A 6,648-nucleotide genomic window follows, 5' to 3' on the forward strand; every position below is an offset into this window, starting at 1 on the left:
CTCTTATATTGATAATTTAATTATCATTCTCTATCAAGTTAAAGATCTTATGCGTCAATTATCTAGAATTGAGAAACAAATACTATTTGTTTAATAATACTATTTTATTCATTATGGATAATTATATTGAAGATATTATAGTCTTATGTTATTTATGAAAGTTTACGATTATTTCTCTTATATCTTCAATTATAGTAAAATTGAAGTCTTGTATAATTTTGTTGCGTGTAATCTAATTATTTCTAAAGTCTTGTATAATATTTATATCCCACCGTCAAATTTGTAAAATAGTAAAACGTTATTGTGAAGTGTAATCCAGGTGTAATATTACATTGGTGTAATTTAATATCTTCTTATATATATATAAATATTATTTTAATTTCAATAAATATTGCAGTTAAATGCTTCAATTAAATTTGATGGAAAACGTACAATAATTTTTTTGGCATGCAATTATATTGAGTTTCCTTTTTAATTACCAAGATTCCATAATTTGTAAGGTCACAAATGTATAAGTACATGTTCAATGTTAATATTTCTATCGAGTATGACATTGCGTTGTTAAGGTACTAATATATTGTATAATAATAAATGTTTGATTATTATTGACATTGTAGTGGTCACATTAATCCATATTGTTATTTTTTTATGAAAAGGGAAATATATTAAAAGTATAAACTCGGGGAAATTGGTACCCTCAATATCCATATATATAATATCATTTAAAAGAGGAAATTATTAATTGTACATAACTATATCAAAATATGCGTAAGGAGCTCCATGTGCAAAGAGGTATGCACATTTATTTGCTTCAGGATCAACGAATACTACATCAACTTGTCAATTATGAGAATGAATAAGAGTAGTAATTTTCACTAGAGCCGATTGTAGATATTGTACGGAGGTATATCCACAATGAGTTATGTTGACGACTACTTTTGAGTCATATTTGATAATAATCCGATGGAAGTTCATATTGTTGTATGGAGGTATAATCCATATTGTAATTTTATATTTAACCTAAATATCTATGTTAATCTAGTTGAATATATTTGAATTTCCTAATTCTTTGTGCATTTTCATAATCACTCTTTTTAACTTGATTAATTGAGCTATTACTCTTGTAATGAATTATGCCCATATGTAATTATTATTCTTAGAGATACGTAAATATTCAATCGTATTTATTAAATTAAAATTCATTAGGAGAATCATTAAAAAAAAATTATAACAGAAACATCTTAACTCATATTGATTCGATTAAATCCTTCGAACCTATATGGTTTACACCTTCTCGAGAAAGCAAAACTCACTCTGAAATGAAAAGTTTAACCACCCTAATGATGAATTTATTATAATATTTTTTAGATGCTTGGGTCATTAATCTTTAATAACATATTTCTTTTATCTTAAATATGTTATTCTAAATTCATCATTTTTGTGTGTAAAATGTAAGTCTTTTGACATGTGTTATTTATTATCCCTATCAAATACCATTTATGCAATGTTAAAAATTAATTCTCTTTTATTGAAAGTATTTTTACCATAATTGATATTAGTATCTTAAAATTTTTATTTTGTTACTAATTGCTATTATTGTCGTTCAAGTAAGAGAATGTTAGATTGATTATTTAATTAATCAATTATAGATTGACATAATCAATTATTAATAATTAGTGATAAAATAAATTATGATTAATTATTAAACCATTAATTATATAATGAATTATATGTATTTCTAAATTTTCGAGTGTTTCTCCAACTCAATGGAGTTGTCACCAAAATTTATTTTAAAATAGGGAAAATATTGATAAACCCTTAAAAATTGAAAAAAAAATTGTCTTTGAAACCAAAATTTAAGTTCGGGAATCGATTATCTGTAGGGAATGTATTAGCACTCTACGACATCCATTAAAATATGGTTAGCTATAATTAACTGTGTAAATTAATATTAACTTAAATATATTTATTTCTATTTATTATTAAATATGAATATCAATTGTTTGTTTTTTGAAAGTTATTTTGAAATAAAAGTATGCTTAAGAAAGAGAAGTGAAAAAAAAAGATATTTTTTATTAATGTGTTTGACAAGAGTGTGATTATGCTCCTATGTATCTTCCGATGCTATAGAGAAATCAAAGCTACATATTTTTTGGATAGAAAATGCAGATGTGTTGATTGTTTTTAAAGAAAACTTGTTTTGTTGTTGATAAAAAAAAATTGTTTTGAAGAAAAAAATGAGTTTGTTTGATTTGAATAATTATTTTGAAATGCAAGTTGTACAACTCGTGTCTCAAAAGCTTAATGAGTAAAAACATGTCACATCTAATTTAATTCTTTTAAAAATATTTTATTATTTTTCATTTTAAAATTGAGTTTTAAAATTGGCAAGTGGAATCCAATTAATTTAATATCACATCTAATTAATTAGATTTAAAAAATTGATTTTAAATCAATTTAATTATAAAAACGAGTTATAGAACTATCATGTTATACAACTTGTATCCTGACAACTCATAGATTAAAAGATGATACATTTAATGAATGTTTAATAAAATATTTCTTTTTTCTAGAATATTTGTTAGAAATTAATTAAAACTAATATATATAATAAAGTTAAAAAAATGATTTTTAATATATAATAAATAAAATAAAACAAATTAAAGGGAAAAAAAGAAAAGAATATAAATAGTAATAATGTATAACAATCACAAATCAACAACCCTACTACCAAAGGCGCTCGTTTGAAAAGAAGAAAGAGAAAATAAGAAAAAAGAGACTTACAGAGAGCAAGAGAAGACTTCAACGTGGGATCGAGAAGGAGAGGAAGAGATCAAGAGGTCAAACAGAGCGGGATCAACAAAGTATAGTCGTCACTCCAGCTCCGGCGGCGGTGTCGTCGAAGGTTTAAAAACAAAAATTTTATTTTTTTCATATATAACTCATCTCAAATCAGAATATTACATTCGTATAACCACACATTCTTTTTTATATATATAATTTATCTTATATCAAAATTTTACATTTGTATAATAATAAGAAGATTATAATGTAAAGGGGAGGAAAAAAAAAGACCTTACCTCTTTTATTTGTTTCCGGTTGGTTTTTAAACTACTTTGAGTGTTTTCTTCTTTTCTTTTAATATATTGTTTCTCTTCTTCTCCTTACTCTCTTTATTTTTTATGTTTTTTTTTTCTTTTATCTTCAGTATTAACAACTACAACAACAAATTTTCGTCGTCAAATTATAAGCTCAAGTGATGAATTTGTGTATCCATAAAATAAAATTGAGTTATGTATTTTTTATTGTTTTTGAACAAACATTAAGTAATCTCATATAATTAGAGAAAAAGATGACTCATCTTTTAGATTAAATAATTAAATGGTAAAAATATAACCACATTAGGCTAAAAACAAATAAATAAATAGGGCAGAAAAATTTGAGAATAAGAGGAAAGTTAAGAAAAATGGGAAAAGAGAAAAGAAAAATTGCATGTAGCCGTGTAGCTGCAGCAAGAAGCAAAAAGTACGCGTACAAGCAGGAAACACTTTTTTATTTATATATTTTATTTTATTATATTTTTGTTTGATGTTAAAAGTAATGTAACAAAAACTCATGTATATTCAAAATTATATTAGATTTATAAAATGACAATTTTATTATAATTTTTTTACTTAATAATAACACGTGCAAAATATTTATAAAACATATTTTTACCTAATTTTTAGAATTATTTTTAATTGTTCGGATAAAATTGAAGTACTACAATATTTAATACAATAAATTCAAAAGGCAGAACTAGTGGATCTATATTGTCAATTTCTATATTCAATATTGTCCACTCTAAATTCAAAGCAAGCAACTTCCTCACATTTTTGTTGCATAAAGATTAACCTCATAAAATAAAAGTGTCTAAGAACATAAATAATTAAATAATTTATCTCAATAACATATTAAATAATTTATATGAACTAATCTTTCAATTCATCGATCGAACTTACAAAATATATATCGAATAAAAATATTATTGAGCGACTTATCATTGATATATTTTTATTGATAAAATCAAAATGTGCAACAACATAAATAAATCGCCAAATAGTAACTTTTAATGACTATAATGATAATGTTTCACACATAACAAAATGGATATTTACCCGAATAATGAAGCACTTTTTATTTTATTTTAAGACGATTTTAAATCTCTAAAAGTAAGTGACTGATTAAATAAGAAATGGTAGGTTCTAGAAAGTAGTTTGTTTTGAATTTTGAGTTGACAATATTAAATATAGAGATTAATAATATAGATCAATTAATCTTAACTCAACTAACAAATATTAATATTATTAAGTTGAACATTTTATCTCGGGTTCGAATATGAAACCTATCTCGAGTTCGAACATAGAATATCATAATTGTATATGAATTTAAGATGATAACACTACGCGAAAAAACGCATATTACATCGCTTTTTTTTAGCCATTTACAGCGCTTTTTCAAAAAAATAAGCGCTGTGGAAACGAACGCTGTAAATGATACAACAGCGCTTTTAAAAAAGCGCTATAAAACATGTAAATACAACGCGCGCTTGTTATGCACATTTTACAGCGCTTCTTCACAAAAAGCGCTGTAATATGCACCCCATTATATGAGTTATAGGTGTGCATATTACATCGCTTTCTCAAACAAGCGCTGTAATATGCCCAACCATAATTTCATATATGGGTGGGCATATTACAGCGCTTTCTCAAAAAAGCGCTGTAAAATGCCCACCCATAATTTCATATTATGGGTCTGCATTTTACAGCGCTTTTCTTGTACATTTTACAGCGCTTTCTCACGCAAGCGCTGTAAAAGGTGCACCATTAAAGCGCTTTAGAACAACATTTTACAGCGTTTTTAAAAAAAGCGCTGTAAAATGTGTGTTTTTTTTTTTAAACGCTGTAAATTAATTATTTGAAATGAAAAGCGCTTTTTAGCTTTTTATGGCATTTTTTTTAAAAAGCGCTGTCTTTTATCTTTGTATCCAAAATTATTTTGATCCAAAATCACTTCACAATCAGTGCACACAACAACAAAACATATTCAAATACCATAGGCAGTTCACACAATCAGTAGAACAGAAATCAGAACTCTGTAACTTTATTAACATATATGTAACTCTGTAATTTACAACCTAAGTAACTACATTCAGATACATATATACAACCTAATTTACAACCTAATTACCTACATTCAGATCCATTATATAATAACTAACAGATCCATTATATGCATATATTGTGTCCTATGATCATTTACATATAATAACTAACAGAATATACATTATATGCACTAGCTACCATATAATATTCAGATCCCTTGCCCAGCACAAGCTATTTCCCAGAAAATCAAATAATTTTCATGTCAAGCACGTACTGACACCATTCTTCCTTTAATTCCATCAGATCTTCCTCAGAATATGATGGACTGGAATTGGCAAAGTACTGCAATATAAAAATTGAACATATTATATTAAGTTAGTATCAAATATATAGATAATTTATATATGAAAATCATATAATGCAAATACCGTACCGTTTCTGGGATAATAGTTTTATTCTTCTCAACAATCTCCTTCATGAATCTCAATACGTAGTACCCACAGTCGATGTTATTTGTTTGACGAGGGCACTTTATTGAGATCCATGTAATGTTATTAGACTTCTGCTTCGACACTTTAGCACCTCTTTGAGCTCGATAAACTTTTAAGGCACTATCGAATGAATAAATGTGATTATTAGAGCATGAATATTTATATATATATATATATATATAAATATTCATGCTCTAATAATCACATTTATTCATTCGATAGTGCCTTAAAAGTTTATCGAGCTCAAAGAGGTGCTAAAGTGTCGAAGCAGAAGTCTAATAACATTACATGGATCTCAATAAAGTGCCCTCGTCAAACAAATAACATCGACTGTGGGTACTACATATTGAGATTCATGAAGGAGATTGTTGAGAAGAATAAAACTATTATCCCAGAAACGGTACGGTATTTGCATTATATGATTTTCATATATAAATTATCTATATATTTGATACTAACTTAATATAATATGTTCAATTTTTATATTGCAGTACTTTGCCAATTCCAGTCCATCATATTCTGAGGAAGATCTGATGGAATTAAAGGAAGAATGGTGTCAGTACGTGCTTGACATGAAAATTATTTGATTTTCTGGGAAATAGCTTGCTGCTGGGCAAGGGATCTGAATATTATATGGTAGCTAGTGCATATAATGTATATTCTGTTAGTTATTATATGTAAATGATCATAGGACACAATATATGAACATGCATATGGATCTGAATGTAGTTTAGGTTGTAAATTAGGTTATATATATATACGTATCTGAATGTAGGTAATTAGGTTGTAAATTAGGTTGTATATATGTATCTGAATGTAGTTACTTAGGTTGTAAATTACAGAGTTACATATATGTTAAAAAAGTTACAGAGTTCTGATTTATGTTCTACTGATTGTGTGAACTGCTTATGGTATTTGAATATATTTTATTGTTGTGTGCACTGATTGTGAAGTGATTTTGGATCAAAAATAATTTTGGGCACAAAGATAAAAGACAACGCTTTTTAAAAAAA

The sequence above is a fragment of the Cicer arietinum genome, chromosome 2 (assembly GCF_000331145.2).
Source record: "Cicer arietinum cultivar CDC Frontier isolate Library 1 chromosome 2, Cicar.CDCFrontier_v2.0, whole genome shotgun sequence".
NCBI lineage: Eukaryota > Viridiplantae > Streptophyta > Magnoliopsida > Fabales > Fabaceae > Cicer > Cicer arietinum.